The sequence below is a fragment of the Ambystoma mexicanum genome, chromosome 7q (assembly GCF_040938575.1).
Source record: "Ambystoma mexicanum isolate Mex_15411 chromosome 7q, UKY_AmexF1_1, whole genome shotgun sequence".
Taxonomy (NCBI): Eukaryota; Metazoa; Chordata; class Amphibia; order Caudata; family Ambystomatidae; genus Ambystoma; species Ambystoma mexicanum.
The window spans coordinates 904,269,474-904,288,406 of record NC_090941.1 but is presented as its reverse complement, the minus strand read 5'-3'; the positions used below and the strand labels follow the sequence as shown (position 1 = coordinate 904,288,406).

General features: G+C 48.4%; 1 protein-coding gene across 1 annotated transcript in view; it reads right to left on the bottom strand.

The window, feature by feature from the left end:
• Positions 1–7,167: 7,167 nt before the first annotated feature.
• The window catches only part of CREBZF (CREB/ATF bZIP transcription factor), a 109,270-nt gene continuing 97,504 nt past the window's right edge, over positions 7,168–18,933 (bottom strand). Inside the window, exon 5 of the transcript XR_011284118.1 lies at positions 7,168–8,110. The gene's annotated coding sequence lies outside the window, so the exon portion shown is untranslated. The remainder of the gene's footprint in view (positions 8,111–18,933) is intronic.

The following is an 18,933-nucleotide window of genomic DNA, read 5'->3' as shown; positions in this document are numbered from 1 at the left end:
TTTCTTTCTTCCAGTACTAAATGGAATGCTGACTGTGTTAGAGGCACTAGACCCACTTATCACATTGGAAAATAATTCTTACTTTTATAGGAGCCCTTGGTTTCTAAGGCAGAGTACATGGTTTATGGTGGTATTCCATTTTCTTTTTGCTTTTACTGGTCTGTTTCAATTTTGTAACTACTTCTACCATTTCAAGTGTCAGTGATCTCACTGGGAGATGACACTAAACCTATACACAGTTGGATAACAGCTTACCTTTTACTTTACCCACTTAGCGTGTTAAATGGCTAATAAGGAACAAGTTACTTACCTGTAACTGTTGTTCTCCAGCATGGGTCTGGCATGGATTCACATGCTCATGAATATTCCCCGTCGTCAGGCTGGGAATCCTCGGTAAAGAAAAAACCAGTATCAGTTTCGTTTCTGATCTGTCTTTCGTAGTAATAACCAATCACTGGTCTCTGCGTCATACTGACCACAGCCAATGACTGCCCTCTACCTAAGCACCGCCTCTGGCAGCCATCTTCAGATTTGGAAGCACGTGAAGTGGCAGTATGACCAAGTGAAGAGCCGCAGAGGGGTAGGCGGGAGGGTTCGCATGTGAATCCATGCCAGACCCATGCTGGAGAACAACAGTTACAGGTAAGTAACTTGTTCCTTCTCCAGCATGGGGTCTGGCATGGATTCACATGCTCATGAATAAAGAATACATAGCAGTACACACATGCACAACCACGGGAGGTGGCAAAGGCTCAACATTAAGCATCACATCAACTCAACATTAAGCATCTTACCTCCTCACCAGGCTCACCTCAGGCGAACAGGTTGCGCAGCACTGCTTGGCCGACCCTGGACTCCTCCCTGGAATCCCGGTCGACGCAGTAGAATTTCGTGAAGGTGTGCGTCGACCTCCACGTAGCAGCCCTGCATATGTCCAGCAGGGGCACACCAGATAGGAACGCCGTGGTAGCTGCGATCGCTCTGGTGGAATGGGCTCTCGGACGGCCAGGCAGCGGTCGGTTTGCCAACCGGTGACAGTACATGATACAGCCGGAGAGCCATCTGGAGATGGAAGCCTTCGAGAGAGCCTTCCCCTGATTGACAGGTCCAAAGTTCACAAAGAGTTGTGACGTCTTCCGAAAACCTTTCGTGCGGTCCACGTAGAACTTCAGCGCTCTAGCTACATCCAGCGAGTGCAAAGTCCTCTCAGCCGGCGACGAAGGCGACGGGAAGAACACAGGTAACACCAAGGGTTCGTTGAGATGAAAGTCCGACGGTACCTTGGGCATGAAGGAGGGGTGCGTCCTGAGCACTACCCTCGTGTCGTGGAAAGTCAAGTACGGGGCCTTGCAGGAAAGGGCCTGGATCTCTCCCACTCGTCGTGCGGAGGTGATGGCCACGAGAAAAGCTGTTTTCCACGATAGAAACTTCAACGGGGCCGAGTGCAGAGGCTCGAACGGAGGTCCCATGAGTTTGGTCAGCACCACGTTGAGCTCCCACGCCGGGGCCGGAGCCTTCACCGGCGGGAACGATCTGAACAGTCCCTTCATGAACTCTTTCACCAGACGATGAGACCACAAGGACGTCCGGCCCGTGGTTCTGGTGTATCGGGAGATCGCAGCAAGATGAATCTTGATGGACGCGTGTGCCAGACCAGCTTTGGCCAGCGTCAGCAGGTACGGCAGCACTTGGGGAGCCGTAATCCGTAGAGGGTTAATCTTCTGTGCGTGGCACCAGACAGAAAACCTCTTCCATTTGTGTCCGTAGCATTTAAGAGTCGAGGACGCCCTGGCCTTTGCAAGAACCTCTCTGCAATCGGCCGGTATGTCGTATCCTCCAAACTCTAGCGCTGCAGGAGCCAGGCCTGCAAGTTCAGCGACTTCGGGTCGTGGTGGAGGATGGCGCCTCCTTCCCTGGAGAGTAGATCCGCGTCCGCCGGCAGCTTGATTGGCGGGGACGCCGACAAGTCCAGAAGGTCCGGGAACCATATCTGCCTCGGCCACGCAGGTGCGACGAGGATCATCCTGCACCGTGACCTCTTGAGCTGGTTGACGAGCCGGATTAGCAGAGGCAAGGGAGGGAACGCGTAGAGGAACAGGCCCTCCCAGGGGAACGAGAAAGCATCGCCCATGCTCCTCGTCTGGGGAAACCTGCTGGCGAACCTCTGGCACTTGGTGTTCGTCGCCGTCGCGAACAGGTCGATCTGGGGTGTGCCCCACCGTCGGAAGAGGCGATCCACCAGATCCTGCCGTAGTTCCCACTCGTGGCACGAGCGCAGCTCCCTGCTGAGTGAGTCGGCGATGGTGTTTTTTATCCCTGCCAGATGAAACGGCACCAGAAGAATCCCTTGGGCGACGGCCCAATGCCACAGGTCCTGCGCCTCCTTGGACAGCGCTGGGGACCTGGTTCCGCCCTGTTTCCTGATGTAAAACATGGTGGTGGTGTTGTCGGTGAAGATCCTCACCACCTTGCCCTTGAGGGACGGAAGGAAGGACCTGAGGGCCCAAAACACTGCACGGAGCTCCAGGACGTTGATATGCAGGGACTTCTCCGTCGGGAGCCAGAGTCCCCTTGCGTGCAGATTTTCGGTGTGCGCTCCCCACCCTTCTAGGGAGGCATCCGTGGTCACAGTCACCTGGTGGGCTGGGGTCTGGAAGTCCATGCCCGCCGTCAGATGCGCGCGGGTGCCCCACCACCGTATCGCTCGTCGGAAACTCTCGTCGAGCTTGATCCTTTCCTCGAAGCTGCCCGTCGTCTGGATCCAGCGCGCATCCAGGAACTCTTGCAACGGGCGCATCCGGAGCCTGCACATGGGAATGAGGTAGATGCAGGAAGACATCATCCCGAGGAGGGACTTGATGGACCTCACCTTGGCCGCGTCGGCCACCAACATCCGTTGCACCTTGCCCAGGATGGTCCTGGTCCTCTCCTCCGACGGGGAGGCCAGAAGGGACACTGTGTCGAGCCTCGCTCCCAGAAACAGTGCGACTTGCGCGGGCACCAGGTGGGATTTGGCGTAGTTCACGGAGAATCCCAGGTCCGTGAGGAGTTGGACGGTCCTTGCCGTGTGGACCACGGCGAGCTCCCTCGTCTTGGCGCGGATGAGCCAGTCGTCCAGGTAGGGGTAGACGTGAATCCCCTCGCGGCGCAGCTGCGCCGCCACCGGTGCGAGGCACTTGGTGAAAACCCTGGGTGCCGACCGCAGTCCGAAGGGAAGGGCTTTGAACTGGTAATGACGCCCTTGGACCACGAATCTGAGGAATTTTCGGTGCCCCTTTAGGATGGGAATGTGGAAGTAGGCATCCTCCAAATCCAACGACGATAGGAAGTCTCCTTCCTCCAGCTGACCCAGGACGTGCTGGAGGGTGACCATCCGGAACTTCTGCGCCTTGATGAACTTGTTCAGGCGTCGCAGGTCCAGGATGGGGCGCCATCCTCCCGTCTTCTTCTTCACGAAGAAGTAACGCGAGTAGACTCCGGAGCCCCGAAGCCTCTTTGGGACGAGTTCGATGGCGCCCTTTCTGAGCATCGCCTTTACCTCCAGGAGAAGTTGAGGGACGTGAAGTTCTTTCCTGGCCACGGGGGGGACGCGCGGGCACCTTCTTTGAAACTCGAGCGCGTGGCCCCGGGCCAGGGCGTCCAGCACCCAACGGTCGGTGGAGATGGACTCCCACACGCTGACGAAGCCCGCCAGCCGGCCTCCCACCGGGGTGCTTCGGTGGGGGCCCGACCCCACGGCCGGTTCAATCCTGCTTGGACGCGGCCTTGCCGCCTTGGCCTCCTTGGCGACGACGGCGGGGTCCGCCAGACTTGCCTCGTCCTCTGTAGGCCTCTTGCGACGACGAGCGGGCCGCTTGACGGTAGGAAGCGAAACCGCCGCCGGAACCTTTGGAGGCGCCCTTGCCTCCGCCGCTCCGAAAGGGCGTCCGCCGTTGCTGCAGTACTCCAAGGGCCCGGGCCGTCTCAGTATCCGCCTTGATGGCCTGAAGGGAATCGTCCACTGTCTTCCCAAACAGGTTGTTCCCGTCGAAGGGCATGTCCAGGACCCTGGTCTGGACGTCCTGCCGAAAGTCCGTAGCCTTGAGCCATCCGCGACGTCGAAGGCAAACGCCGTTGCCCATCTGGCGGAACCCAGTGTCGGCGATGTCCGTCGCCACGGTGATGGCGTGGTCCGAGGCCACCTCACCTTCCTGCAGGATCTCAAGGGCCTCCGCCCTCTTGTCGTCCGGCAGAAAATCCAGCAGGGGAGCTATCTTGTACCAGAGTTCCCTGTCGTAGCGGGCCACGATAGCCAAGGCGTTGGCCGCTTTAATCGTCGTCGCCGCCGACGAGATGACTCTGCGTCCCATGGCATCCAATTTCTTTCCCTCGCCGTCCGGCGGGGAAGTCGACGTGGAGGCCGCACCCCCCCCCGCTTTCTTCCTGGCTGCCGCGGAGACGACGGAGTCCGGGGTAGGCTGCGCCCGGAGGCATAGGGGGGCCGAGTCCGGGACCCGGTACTTTTTCTCGTACCGGTCTCTTTTCGCTGGCGTCGTGGAAGGGTTCTTGAGGAGGGAAAGGCCCTCATCCCAAATGTCGTCCAACAGGGGCACTGCGAGGACCGTCTTCCTCTTGGTCTCGCGCCGTTGGTAAAGGAAGCCTTCCTTTTTCTTCTCCTCAGGGCAGAGTTGGAAAAGCTCGGATGCCCTGGCGATCATTGAGTGGAACGATCCAATCTCGTCGGGCGGAGAAGCCCTGGTGGGAGGCGACGACGGAAAATCCTCGTCGTATGCCTCGTCGTCCGTACCCGTCGCTGCCGTGTCAGTCCCCGTATCATCCCCTCGGGTGGACGGGGAGGAGGGCTGGACGGGGCGCGACGGTTGAAAAGGAGGCGGTGGATGAATCCTTCTTTTCTTGGTAGGGGGAACACCAGAAGGCCCCGGTTCTGGATCCCCCGACGGGAGAGGTTCCTCCGTCGGTAACGGTAGTCTCGTCCTTATCTCGGAGCATAAGGACTGTATAGCCAACAAAATGGCCGCTGAGTTGTCTTGCGGCGCTGGCAGAGGGGAATCCGACGGGCGAGCAGGGGCCCCGTCGGTATCCTCGACGATGTCGTCGTCGTCACCTGCGTCGGGGCCCATTCCGACGGGCTGGTCTTGTTCCACGCCTAGGCCGTGGCTTAAGACCTCGATCAGTTCCTCTTCTGAGGTTGAGGCCGAATCTACGACGACGCCCTGCCCCCCCCTTCTTCCCCACGGAGGGTTTCACGGGGGTCCTATCGATGGGCACGAAAGAAGACTCCCTCCGAGGAGGCAGGGAGATTCTGGGCCCCGAGGCCGCCACCACTGGTGCAGCCTCCACAGGCTGGGCCAGGGCCGCCGCGACCGTTTCGATAGAGGGCTTGGTCGAATGGATCAAGGCCTTCACCACCTTAGGTGCGCTCACCGCCTTATCCTTGAGGGAGGGGGCACTGCCACGCTCCTCCTCTGCCTTAGAGCTCGACCGGGGTCTCTCCAGGAGCTTCGCCGGGTGCTCGGCCTTCCTCTTACCCGACCCAGAGCGTTGGCTCGTGGTTGATGGTGCCGGGGAGGGTGCGCCCTGCCTGGCGCCCGTAGAGCCCGACCGTTCGGCGCTCCCGGTGCCAGCGGACTCGCGGTGCTTGGCCTTATGTTGGGCCCCTGTCGCCGGGGCGCCCTCAAAGGTCTTAGAAGACCGCTCAGATTTCTTCTTCTTCTCGCCAGACGGGCTCTTACCCTCCAGCCAGCTGGCGAGACGTTGATGGCGGTCCTTCATGGTCCGTTCCGACATGTTGCCGCAAAACGCACAGTCCTTCTCCACGTGCGTCTTGTCCCCATGAAGGCAGTAAAGGCAGAAAGAGTGTTCGTCCTCCTTGAAGACGTTCTGCAGCTGGCATCCAGGGCAGGCCCTGAACAGCTTTCCGGGCGTCGAGCTTCCCTTCTCCTGGGCCATCTCCGAGACCGGGCCTGAGAAGCTTCTGGAGTCCTCCGAAGTGTAGCTCGACGAAATCTTCACCCTTGAGGGGCACAGATGAATCCGACACGGGTCCCCGTTGATCGGATGTAGGATCGGTGGAGCTTGAGGCTCTTTTGACCGAAAGAATCGAAGTTTTTGTGAAAAAGCGCGAAAAAATAGCACTAACGCTCGAGAGCAATAGCACGAGGATCCCAACACATGAACGTGCGGTAAAAATCTGAAGATGGCTGCCAGAGGCGGTGCTTAGGTAGAGGGCAGTCATTGGCTGTGGTCAGTATGACGCAGAGACCAGTGATTGGTTATTACTACGAAAGACAGATCAGAAACGAAACTGATACTGGTTTTTTCTTTACCGAGGATTCCCAGCCTGACGACGGGGAATATTCATGAGCATGTGAATCCATGCCAGACCCCATGCTGGAGAAAAGTGAGTACTTCACCCCACATCTTCTGAAGTCTGCTTTCCTGCTCAGTGCATGCTTGCCTTGATAGTAAACTGGGTCACTTTAGTATAGCAAAGGGTATCAAAAGCCATTCCACAAAGCAGGTTCTGAAAATCCATCTCAACAACTAACTCAGTATCCATAAATCAGTCTTAAAACCATGGACAACACTAGATGGCAGAATATGCACAGCATGTCAAAGATTCCTAAACTATAAAAATCACAATCTTACTCCTCACTTAAGGATGTGTGGTTAGGGTGGGTCTGTCAAGTCTTCTGGTCATCTTAACCATACTCTAATTGGGCAAGATCTGAGAGCCTATGCTGGTTTTTCAAACTCCGTTCATAGGGTATCACTTGTGGTACTTGTTGGGTCACTGGACTTGTAGGCTACCAATGTCCCAGGTTGCTCTGTCGCTTTAGGTGGTGGTGGAGGAGGGTCCACTCCCTTTATCACTGAATTCATCACAGCTGCTAGTCTTGCCATTGGATCAGTCACTGTTTATTTTGAGTTCAGCTGGAGCATGTGGGTTGCTGTAGATCACTGTGCTGGTGTGCAGATTTCTCCTGGGCACCTTCCTGAGCATGCGCTCAAACAGCCCACAAAGCTGCTCTCCTCCTCAGTCAACAGAAGTGATGTTAACATGGGATGCCATGAGCAAATCTCACACATGCATTCAATCGCATAGTAACACACCAAACTACTTGGCTTTGGTTTTTGATTTCAGTAGCTAAAAAGCAGGCAACAGAATCCATGTTTTCATTCAATTTAATAAGCTATTGGAAGAATTAATTCCACCCCTCCTCCTGCCCAAATCCATTATGTTTATTTTTCCAAACAGTTTTATCTGTTAACTGTATAGGTAGCAGAACTTCACAAAAACACAAAAGTCCCCTGTATGTATGATTTTAAAAAGAAAGTACAAATGATACCGTCCCACTGAACATCCAACTAAAAAGGAAGCAGGATGCAGTGCATCAAAGGAGTAGCACAAACATTTCTCAGGGCCAATCAAGAAATTACAAAATTTAGAAAAAAGGTACACGCCCATTGGGAAGCAGGCAAAGCCAATGAACAGTGGTATCTTCTAGTTCAGAACTGTAACCATCAAAATATCCATTGTGGTAGGAAAGGTGCTTCCAGAGGTGGCATGAGCACCTACCTCTATTCCATCTACAAAGGTCATAGTGCACTGCTTCTCGGGGGTACTGTGCTGGAAGACCAATTTAAATCTGGCAGCACACATGGTCCAAGCGATGAAATTCTGCCCAGAAGCCCATGACACTACTCAGCAGGGTCTTCCAGATGTTTGTGAAAACCCAGAGCAGGACCATTGAAACAGGTTGTAGTATGAACTCTTCAGGATGAAACCCGCAGGATTTATTTGCAGAAGTGGAAGAAAAATTGGGAGGGTTGGGTTTGCTCTGTAGAAAATCCTAAGGCAAACAAACGTTTGGAATGATACATTCATGCAGGAAAGAGAACGAATCTAGGTGTACCCCCTGCTGGCTGCAGGTGATAGTCAGGTGTGCACGAGGCAGTCCAGCAGGAATCAACTTCACGTACAAGTACACAAAAGGCTGCCTTAGTCAATGCTGCCTTCCCGCCTTCCACTAGGCAAGAAGCTGATGGGTTTCCAGTTCAATACAAAGATTAGGTGCATCACTTCTTCCATCTTGGGGTCTTCAAAGACCTGTAAAGCACAACCATAGCCTTTTAGAAACGAACATGAAGAATAAGCTATTCTCTTGCACCCCAAATAGCCGGAGACAGACATGGCATCATACAGAAGACATTAGTAAATTACACATTCACCAGGGTTCAAATCATCAACTCTGAGTGTAAGCAATGGTATGCTGTCTGTATGTGTAGAATTGAGGGGCAAGTGACTATATGGATGGCTAGGAGCTTGCAACTTGAACTTTTTACCCCTGCATTCACACTCGTGTTATCAATTGCTCAAAACACACCAGTGTACAAAGAAAAAACAGTAAATGCCTTTGAAAAACAGTAAACAAGTGTGCCGAGGTAGAATCAAAAAGACCTAGGGATATGTTTACACTACATGGCTTGTGACGATAAAGGAAGAGTGCCAAAGATCAATCCAGTTTAAGTGTGCACTGTAAAACTAGGTTAGGCACTGGCATGCAGGCAATATGGGGTGTGAGGGTTATTTTGTAGGTGGAGTGTTGCTGTGTGCAAGGATTGACAGTGTCAGGTGGTAGGAGACAAACACCAGTTAATAAGTAAGAGGGAAACAGCCAAGCTAAACAGGTTTACTTCCATTCTCCTCCTCCTGGCATCCTACTGGATGGAAAGTTTTCAATTCCATCTACTCAAAATTGAGGGCATGGTTAAAATATTGTCATCAATGAAACCTACATCATGTGCCGAAAATATTCTTCACCGAAAATGATCTTGGAGAACAAAGACATATTCGCTCCACTGCTCACTAAAATTGTTAATGCGTCCTTTCAAGACAGAACAGTCTCTAAAACCATCCAAACAGTTACCACCAAGCCACTGGTGAAAAAAATAGGTCTGGATCAAAAGGAGCCAGGAAATATGAGACCCATAACAAACAGCAATTTCTTACTTAAAGTGATGGACAAGGTGGCTACAGCACAAATACAATCATATGTTGACGTAAATTATATCTTACATAGCCGACAGTCCGGTTTCTGAGCGGCTCATAGCACGGAGACAGCAATGCTGGACCTGCAAACGCATATAGACCAAGGCAAAGCAGGCTTACTTATACTACTAGACCTCAGCGCAGCCTTTGATCTATTGGACCAGCAGCAGCTCCAATGGTCACTGGAGAAGGTGGCTAACTGTCCCAAAGAGGCCACCAGTTGGTCGCCATCTTTCCTAGCAGATAGGAAATCAAAAATTCATTGGGGAGACGAATTCTCACAAGAATCACCTATTTCCTGTGGTGTCCCACAGGGTGCTAGCCGGTCGCCGCTCTTGTTCAACCTCTACCTCTGGCGTCTCTGCGTAGTACTTGATAATATCGGAGCGCATTTCATAAACTATACAGAGAACTGAGCACCAAAGTGGCTGCACTATACAAACTAATTGAGGCACATCCAGTTCTTGTCCATCCATGCTTCAAAGTCAGTAAAACAGATGATGATCTTCGGTTCCCACCAAGCACGGGCCAAGCTAGGACTAGAATATGAGTCGTTTAACATCAAAGACTCCTCTATACAGGTAGTGGGGAAAGTGAAAACATTCCATCCATCCATCCATACCCGAGTGATGAAAACTGCACTACTATCGCTAGGCCAACCATATTGTCCCAGCTTGATTATGGCAATGCCTTATTATTAGGCACTAATACGAAATGCATAGCCAAATGCCAAGTGATCAAGAATTGTACAGTGAGAATAGTGAAAAGGAAAACAAGGAGAGAACACATCAGCAACGACAGAGTAGACCTGCATTGGCTGTCCGTGGAAGACAGGATCCAGTTACAGACTTTCATAGATGTCTGTACGGGAACGCTCCAGCATACCTAAAGGAACAAAAACACCCAATATGTACCTAGACGATCCTTGATATTGGATGTTCTGGGTTGGATAACCATCTTGGCCCATAAGCGATCTAATGGTATGAGTAGGGCCTTCCCAGTGATGGTTGCACCCAAATGGAACAACTTGCCTCTACTACTAAGAATTGAGCCCAACTATACAGTTTTCAGAAATATTTTTTAAAAACATACCGCTTCAAGTAAGAAGATAATTAGGCAGGCCAGGACTCGTTAGGCAGTAGTCCCTTTGTATTGTTTTTTCTTGGCGTCCCGTAATCTGGTTTGTCTTTCCTAGTGTCTTTGTGTAGGCGCCACGATGCCTGCAGGCTTTCGGCACGGAACAAGTCAATAAATAAATAAATAAAATTGCGGTTTTATTCAGCTGTTTTTCCTCCCATGAAAGTCTTCCTGTTCCAGTTTCATTTAACAGGAAAAGATGGGTGGAGCAGGAGTGAAAAGTGCCCGCAGACCAACCCAACTCCATCTGCTCTCCCACCTTCCTTGACAGAGGCAATTTAGTGTGGGGGAGGGGAGGGGTATTTTAGTTCATAAAATAAGGATATGTGTCCCTACATAAATGGGTGTATTCGTGACAAATGCAGTTGCATGCTGAGGTGTCATTTACAGAAAATCAATGAATTGGTATGTACGTCAGTAGAGGTTGATCTGGGTGTTGTATTTGCCATGCTGCTCTATTTGATGTGGCATGTTTGCTTGGAGATAATAGTTCCAGAGCTTGATTGAGACAAAGAGGGATATCCATCTGTGGTATTTCCCATTGAAACTTAGCACTGTTACTAAGGCAGTGGTTACTGGATCATAGCCTCCTGGTTGACTATTAACAGATACAGTGCCTTGCAGTGGAGGCCAGGTCCCTGCCTGGTTCGAGCTTCAACCCCAGAACTTTCTGCTTCGACTAGGTAACTATTTTACCTTGTCCCTAGGTGAAGGGGAATCTTTTTCCCTTCTCACCTAGTCTTTTGCTCTTTATATGGGGTGACCTTTTTATGTCTCTCCATAGTGTATGGTTGAAAGTATAGTTTCCTACAACTTTTGGGCTTAGGCTGGGATGCACCTATGGGCTCCCCCTGTTATTCCCTTTCATGTACGTGAGTGAACTACAATTCCAAAGTAGTAAAGAGGGATGTGCATCTCCCCTCCCCCTTACATTTTATATAGTGTGCCAGCACACCCCACCTTATGTGTAGTGCTGGGGGGATCAAATGTATCCCCTTCCTTACTTGCCTGTAACATTTGTTACAATTTCAAGTTTACTTGAATGGCTGGTGGCAGTGGTTTTACCTTTTATGACTTAGTCATTTTTACTCACAGGCTGTTAATTCAGACTCAGTAATGCACAGAAGGGCCACCACTTTTCTTAACAGGCGGGATATTCTTTTTTCACAATTTCTTGCTTGTAGTTTGAGGACTTCCCCGGCATTCTAGACAGAATGACCAGAGTGCTAGTTTTGTGTTCGGCAGGAATCCTTTATATTTCCTGCCAAGCTCCACAGCACTTTGTATTTCACCTTACCTGAAAGGAGCTCAGTCTCAACAGGGGGGAGGGGGTGGCTGTCCTTATTGGACAGCCAGAGCACCCCTTTCTGTAAAATGCAGAGATTACAGAGGTTGTGGTGCAGTTCCTGTTAAATACTCTGAACCTGGAAGCTGCTGACAAGTCGAGGACTGGAGCTGAAACCGAAACTGCTGAAGCGATTTTCAGAGAGCCTGCTGTGTAACCAGAGCCTGCTGCAACCCTTCCTTCCAATCAACCTGGGGATCCTGAAAAGGGCAAAACTGACCCAGAGCCTGGTGAGATCCACTAGACTCAAGACAAGCATTTTGAGGCACCCCACATCGTGCTGAGACCTTGCAAGCTGCAATACCCCAATAAACTGGGATCTCGAGCCATTGTGCAGTGCATGGTCTTCCTAATTGAGCTTAAACTTTGGTGGCAGCTCTACAGAGACAAGATTCAAGTCCTTGAAGTCGCCTCACCAGAGTGCTGGTCCAGATTAGAGTAGAGAATCTGACTGGCGATATTTAGTCTTCTCCTGGCTGCTGAAAAGTGCACCAAGACCACAGAGCCCCTCTTAACACAAAAACTCAGGTGGGACTCTACCCAGTTTTTTCTTTTTTGTAGGCAGGAAAGTTTAGGACCTATACAACCTAGTCCAACATATTTACAATGACGTAGGTACATCTAGGGCGCACATTCGTGTTAACCTCAAAGGCTCCAACAGATGCCTTGATATTTTATCGGCGTGTTATACCGCTGACTTTCCCTTCTACCAGATGCGCCCCGTGAGTGGGCTCCTCACATTCCTTAGTAACCAGGGTTGCAGTTTAAACACCACAATGTGTGTCTATACATGTAACTGCTCTATGGTCTTGCAGCCTTGTGACGCGGCCATCTAAGTAGGTGTAAAATATGTCACGCACGGACGTACGCTCAATGGTATAGTTTGCTGGTCTTTATTACAGCCATATTGAGAGGGCAAGATAACAATGTATTTCGCTATCCAGTGGCCCTAAAGTTAATCTCTGCGACCTAGTCGGTTAACTCGTTTTGTTTAGCCTACCATTTGTCTTTCAAATAGGGGCACACTAAGCAATGTAAGATTTGATTCAGATTTTTATAGACTGAAAGACCATATTTCAGCAGTCTCATGGATCTTTTTTTTTTTCTTTTTTTCTTTTATTGTATATGGTTTACAAAAGAAACCTTTACAAAGAAGTTAAGAAGAGGAAAACATTAATTACATCTAAATTTCGGATATACAAACAGTGTTTTTTTTTTCTTTAAGGTAATATATTAAAAACATAGATCCAATTTCCAAATAGTAAGGGACACATTTTAAAAGAATCAGTGCAATTACAATTCGACATAATAGTTTAAAATATAAAATAGACAGTACATCTTCAAATAACTAAAAAAACAGCTTATACCAAAGATAGCAGAAATTTAAAAAAAATTCAAATAGACAGGCATAATCATAAAAGGGGGGCATACAAATCTAGAGCTTTAATATAACCCGCCACAGCAAGCCCATCCTTAATGTTAGTAATAGCAAGACACTGTGACCAGATAAGATTATCAGTCCCCAATTGACCCATTGTGTTAAATCTAGCTAAATATTTGTCCCTTAGAGTTATCAAAGCAGTGCATTCTAGAAACAGATGCCGAGAGGACTTAATCACCCCCAAAGTTTTACAGAAGCGACAAGTAGGGTCTAAATCAGAAAACTCCTCCCTTTTATGAAGAACTTCCCTGGTGTGAAGGAGATTCCATCTAAGTTTGAGGGGAAGTGAACAGTAATATCGATTAGGGAATTGAGTCAGAATAAAAGACAACAAACCTCTTTTCTTATGATCAAATTGAAGGTCACAGAGAGGGATAGGAATGCAGTTTTTCAATTGTATTGCTTGAGTCATGACTAAATAGACACTCCTTAACCTTATTGGGATTTGTTAACAAAGTGTCCCTATCAGTGGAAATATCTGACAGGGTCTTGTCACAGAGATCACTGAATGCATTAAGATAAAGATTACGATCCAAAGGTCCCTGGGAGAGAATTGTATGACCCACGTCAACGTAGAGGGTATCAGGTTTAGGAGAGAGCAGGGATGAAAAAAGAGTAAGGACTCTCCAAAGAATCCTGGCTCGCAGTGAAACTAGCCCTAGTTCATATCTTATGGCCACTATTGGAATAGAATTCGGCAGTTTCAAAATTTTCCTCCAATAGATACCCTCGACAGAGTCCCAAAAAGTCAAAAGTGCCGAATAGTGAAGTTCCATTCCATAAAGTAGCTTTGGGGCGACTTACCCTTGTAAAAATCTACTACAGGTTTGAAAGAGAACATGCAATATTTATTGTCTAATCTTATGGATTGGGAGATGAGTGGGAGCAGTTTGTGTCTAAGAAATCATCTAAATTCAATAGCCGATGGTTGGGCCAGAATAAGAAATACCAGATAGACGATTTTGTGTGCTCTGATGATATTTTCACCACCTATTTTCCATACTTTGTTATTCCCTTTTCTCCCCTTTGAAAGGACCATGGTACGGGTTTTGCTCGAGTTAATCTTCAGCCCATTAAGAATGGCGTATTCTTCGAATTTGCAGATGAGCCTATGCAAGCCAACTTTGGTGTGATCGAAGAGAAGAAAATCATCGGCATATGCCAACCATGAGAGCCTAAGATCCCCCAATTTAGCGCTCACCATGCCTGTATTTCCCAGAAAATCACCCACATCTGCCATATAAAGGATAAAAAGACAGGGCGCTAAAGAGTAACCCTGTCTCACCCCAACACGGGTCCTTATCCTTCTGGAAAGTGTTCCTGCCAAATCGATCCTAACATGGACCCCGGAGTTCTCATACATTGCCATGATAAGAGTTAAAAGACCAGCCGGAATACCCCATTTGGTTAACTTTTCCCAGAGTCTTGACCTAATTACCAAATCGAAGGCATTTGACAGATCGATTGAAGCAACATAGAGAGAACCGTCATATTTACCCCAGGTAGAACTTTGTAGGGCAGTAATGATGAGGCCGTTAAGATTAGTTGAATGGCCCACCCTGAAACCTGTTTGTTGTTTCGGGAGAATATGATTTTCCTTGATCCAGACGTTAAGGTGGGAAAGAAGCATAGAAGCAAAAAGCTTGCAGTCCACATCGATAAGAGAAATAGGTCTGTAATTTTTGACCGAAGTACGTAAACCTCTTTTAAAAATGGAAACAATGTGAGCGGTCTGCCAGCTAATGGGTACATTCCCAGAATTAACAAAGTCTTGGAAAAGTAAGGAGAGGAGGTTGGCCCAGAGTTCTGGTTCAGCTTTGAATGTGTTGTTAGTTAGGCCATTAGGCCCCGCAGCCCTAGATTTCTTAGCTTTAGAAATAAGTCCACATACTGTCTCAGAATCAATTACAGGCTTCCAGGAATCCTTTGACACATTCTTCCCCGAAGGAAATAATTCTAATCCCTCTCCCCCTGTATCAAACAATTCAGTGTAATGCTCTACCCATTGAACCTCTGGGATAGCATTCAACGGATCGGCCTCCGCCACATCATCTAGGCTGGCCAAAGTAACCCAGAATGCCCTCAGGTCTCGTTTTATTAGTACTACAAGCATATGCTCTGTGTCGTTTTGTAGCATAGTAGCTTTTCTTGACTTACAGTAATTTTTATATTTTTGGCAGATGGCTTTAATTTTTATTTTTTTATGAACCCACTCAGTATCTAGAGCTTGTACACCTCAAATAGGTTTCTGAGTGAGGGCCTTTTCATTAGCCAGCTCTTGATCGAATCTATGAGGATGAGATTTTTTGAAAACGCCCTTCCTAAGCAGGCCGTGAATACTGCTGTGAAGAGCATTAAGAAAACTGTCAAAGTGAACTGTATTGAAAACTGCTAATTTCCAAGAGAGAGAGGTATGATTAAAGGATGAGATCAGTTTACGGTTAAGTAAACTGATATTTGTAGGTGACCAACGTACCCCTGTCCCTTGTCCCACAGTTTGGAGATGGTATGGTCCCCCAGCGGGCAGAAACTTCATGGGAAAAGGACAGATAAATGAAACCCGCAGGATACCATGGTCACTCCATGGGTTGAAAAAGACCTCGACTTCAGACGAAAGAGGAGTCAGGGAATGATCTACATAGACATAGTCTAAAGTAGATGTTGAAAACGGTCTGCGCCATGTAGGGCAAGGTGAGTTAGTGGCATCATAATAGCCATTAAGACAAATTAGACCAACCGAATCCAAAGCAAAATTCCAAAAACGGCGCCGTACAAATTTCAGGCCTAGGCGAGAGTCATCCTTCCTAGCCAATCCCAAATCATCATATTTAGATTCAGAAGAGATAGAGCAATCAGAGTTAAGATCACCAGCCAGAATCAATTTCCCCCTAGGGTGCAGAGATCTCCAAGAAAGAAGCGTATCCGTTAGCCTTTGCAGAAACGGCTCAAGTGCAGAGATGCCCGTGTGCCAATATACATTAATCAAAAGGAGACTAACCGTTAGATCAAGAGAAGACACCTCCAGGGCCAAGATGCCAAAGGGCATATCCGGAAGAACCTTATTCTAAAGCCAAAGGAGGTTCTAATTCCTATATGAAGGCCCCCAGAGGCTCTCCCTCCCAGACTAGGTTTAGCATTTTGAGAAAAGATATCAAATCCATCTAGAACCGGAATTGAAAGCATCCAGGTTTCCTGCAGAAAAACCCAATGTGAAGCCCTAATCATAGTTACAGTGTCCAAATTCGTAAAGAAATGGGAATTACCTCTGGAGTTCCAGGATAGAAACGCAAAGCTGTTCAAAGGGAGAACCTTAGTGGGAAGTTCCGATTGAATCGGATGATACTCATTTCCACAGACCTGCTGTAACCTGTGCCCAGTTTCGAGAGTTTCCATTAAATCTGGGCGTAAATTGCCTCTGTTGCGGCTGTGGAGCTCTTTCCGGATGATATACCATAGTAAGGTTTCCCCTATACTCTGCACCCCCTCCATTATTACTGGAAAACTGAGTGGAGTCTAGTAGGTTAGCTTCAAAACCAAGCTGCATTAGCCCTTCCCTGCGCCCCATAATCAGTTCCAGTACCACTCTTGATTTAAGAACGATATTACTCACATCTACCCTACCCTGAATTTGAAAAAAAATACTATCCATATCATAGCTAGAGATGAGTGAGAGCGCGGGTAATCGATGAACATTTTTTTAAATATTACCACGGTTAAGACAAATTGGCATGTCTTGACCCCAGAGACTGGTAAGCTGCAAAATATCAAGAAGATCTTTCACCTCTGCTGGTTGAGGTATAGAATCAGTGATCTTTTTAGTGAACTGAGTTAAGGAGTCAACCTCCAAATCAGTGCCCCTTGCACCCCTTAATATAGTCCTATTTTGGATTACGTTTGGGCCCACAGGGAATCTTTCACATGATTTGAAAGAATTGCTGTAATGGGCGAAATCAGGCCCAGGACGATCACCTTCACGGCCTGTAGCAGGGCCAACACTAGACATACTTGAATGAACTAAATTAAGAGAGTTAGGTGCAAAAGAACCACCCGCTGATCGAACTCCCATACCACAATCCCTCATAGTAGGCTCGGTATTGTCAGGATGAACCTCAGAAACAGAAGAAAGAAGGGGGTCCAAAGATAAAGAAGGAATAGGTGGAGTCCCATCCTGAGGAGGGAATAAAATTGAATTAGGCACTACCCCACTAGCAATTTTAGGAACAAGCAGGACCTGGAATAGATGTTTAACCATATCAATATTAACCAAGTTTGCCGCAATCAGAGAGAAAGTGGTCTCTGGATGGAGCGGATCTACCCCAGATGACAATGCATTACTTACCGTAAAAGCATTTCTGATGGTTGTATCTGCTTAGATTCACATGCTGTGCATAGGTCCGACATCCAGTGGTCACTGCGGAGTATTGCATTTTGTTTTTCGTAGTCGAAAAGGGGACGTTGACAAGGCGTGTCTGTAACACTATCCCTATAGTGACGTGCGTTGTACCCACAATCCCTCACGCGTCGAGGTCCCTCTGTTTGTATTTTTCTGCCCTGAGGGAGCCTTCTAGACGTGAGTGAGTACAGAAAAGAGAGAAATATAGTAGAGGATGTCTATGTTCCTTCCATCCGAGCGGGGAGGAAGGGCGGGCGCATGTGAATCTAAGCAGATACAACCATCAGAAATGCTTTTACGGTAAGTAATGCATTGTCTTCTGATGTTTGTTAATCTGCTTAGAATCACATGCTGTGCATAGACTAGCGAGCAGTACCCGGAGTTGGCGGTGGGTTATGAGAAGGAACAGTAGAGAAAAGATGTCTTAATACTGCCTGCCCCACCTGGGAGTCAGATCTAGAGTGTGCATCTAGACAGTAGTGTTTTGTAAAGGTGTGCACAGAACTCCAGGTAGCCGCTTTGCAGATGGACTCAAGGGGAACATTTGCAATGAATGCTATGGAAGCCCCAGTGCCTCGAGTGGAATGTGCTCTTGGCTTGAAGGGTAGTTCTCTCTTAGCAAGAGTGTAACAGAGAGTGATGCATTGTACAATCCATCTAGATATAGTGGACTTAGAGACGGCATCTCCTTCTCTTCCTGCTGCCACCGAGACAAAGAACTGATTAGTCTTTCTCAGTGATCTGGTTCTTTCCATGTAGAACATGACAGCTCTGCGTACATCTAGTGTATGCAGACTTTTTTCTCCCAAGCTGGAAGGGTTTTGAAAGAACGTTGGTAGTTCTATAGATTGGTTTACATGAAATTTGGAGATGAATTTTGGTGCAAACCTTGGGTGTGTGCGGAGAACCACCTTATCCTTGTGAACTGATACGAAGGGGTCTAGTACAGAAAGAGCCTGTAGTTCACTTACTCTCCTAATGGAGGTGATAGCTATTAGGAAAGCAGTCTTAAGAGTGAGGTATTTAAGAGTTGCCTTGTGCATGGGTTCGAAAGGAGAGCCCATGAGTCTAGAAAGTACCACGTTTAAGTCCCATCCGGGAGCTGGGTTAGCTATCGGGGGTGTATTCTCTTTACCCCTTCCATAAAGGCCTTGATAACTGGTATCTTCCACCACGACACTTTAAGTTGGGAAGTGGTGTATGCAGAAAGTGCCGCTAGGTGGACTTTAATGGAATTAAACACTAGACCTGAATCCAGTAAATGGGTCAAGTACAGAATAATGTTAGTGGCAGAGCAGTCAACCGGGTTGATGTTCTTACTTCTACACCAGATGACAAATTTTTTCCACTTGCTAGAATAGCAGTGGCGAGTATTAGGTTTTCTGGCTTCCCTGAGGATATCCATACATCTCTGAGGGAGATGTAAATGTCCAAATTCTATGATCTCAGGAGCCAGGCTGCTAAGTTCATGGTCTGAGGGCATGGATGCAGTGTCCTGCCCTTGTCTTGTGACAGCATGTTGTACGGGCAGGGAAGTTTCATTGGGGGAGATAGGGACATCTCCA